The sequence below is a fragment of the Lolium rigidum genome, chromosome 5 (genome assembly GCF_022539505.1).
Source record: "Lolium rigidum isolate FL_2022 chromosome 5, APGP_CSIRO_Lrig_0.1, whole genome shotgun sequence".
Taxonomy (NCBI): domain Eukaryota; kingdom Viridiplantae; phylum Streptophyta; class Magnoliopsida; order Poales; family Poaceae; genus Lolium; species Lolium rigidum.
Window position 1 is genome coordinate 143,256,813 of NC_061512.1, and position 812 is coordinate 143,257,624.

At 54.2% G+C, this 812-nt stretch overlaps 1 pseudogene; it reads right to left on the minus strand.

The window, feature by feature from the left end:
• Positions 1 to 369: 369 nt before the first annotated feature.
• On the minus strand, positions 370 to 583 carry LOC124656502 (annotated as a pseudogene).
• Positions 584 to 812: the final 229 nt, after the last annotated feature.

The window sequence follows — 812 nt, forward strand, 5'->3', positions numbered from 1 at the left end:
GTGGAAACGGATGGTGCCTAGGCTTTGCTTAGTCTCTGGAGGTTGACGATGGTGCGAGTCCCTCAATGGAGGCCTTTTTCACCAGCTTCGACGCCTCTCTAGTCGGATCGCAAGACTGGACAATGGTCTCGGAGCTCAAGTTGTGCTTCACTCCATTTTCTTGTTTTGCTTGTAGTTTTCGGTTCCTGTTAGCTGGTTTTCAGCATCTTGTATCAACTTACCGTCAACAGCCTTATTAATTTAAGGCAGGGCTACGGCCTAAAACAACATTGCGGGTCCTTCGTGCCCAATTACCAAAAGTTTAAAACATATCTTAGCTAGATCCAAGTGGGGAAGAGCTCGAATCAGTCGACAGCTGACGGTGGTGGGTTAGGCAGCGTAGACGTGGATGCCTATGGCGATGAGGAAGATGCATGGTGACGAGCTCGAAGTAGAGGACGCCGTGGATGAGGATGGAGAGGCCACCGGTGGGCATGATGCTGAACTCCGCCACCCGGACGCGCCCCAGAGGCGTGCACTGCAGCCCTGGCGTCAGCAGCACGAACAACACCGTCGGCACGATCATCGGGCCCCAGTCCGCCATTTCCCCGCTCCCTGCTCTCTATCAAAATCCTCAAATTTTGAACAACTTCTGTATCGGATTTTCTGAAACTCTCTGGGAAGCGCACAATTTGTTATCCAGCTAGTGAGCAGGGTGGTGGTGGGGGGGAGCATGCACAACGACATGCCGCCTGGACCGGGAGCGGCATGCTCCACGTCACCACGTCGATGCCCTGCATGGCAGCAGGGCCCACCAGCATCGTTAACGAAAG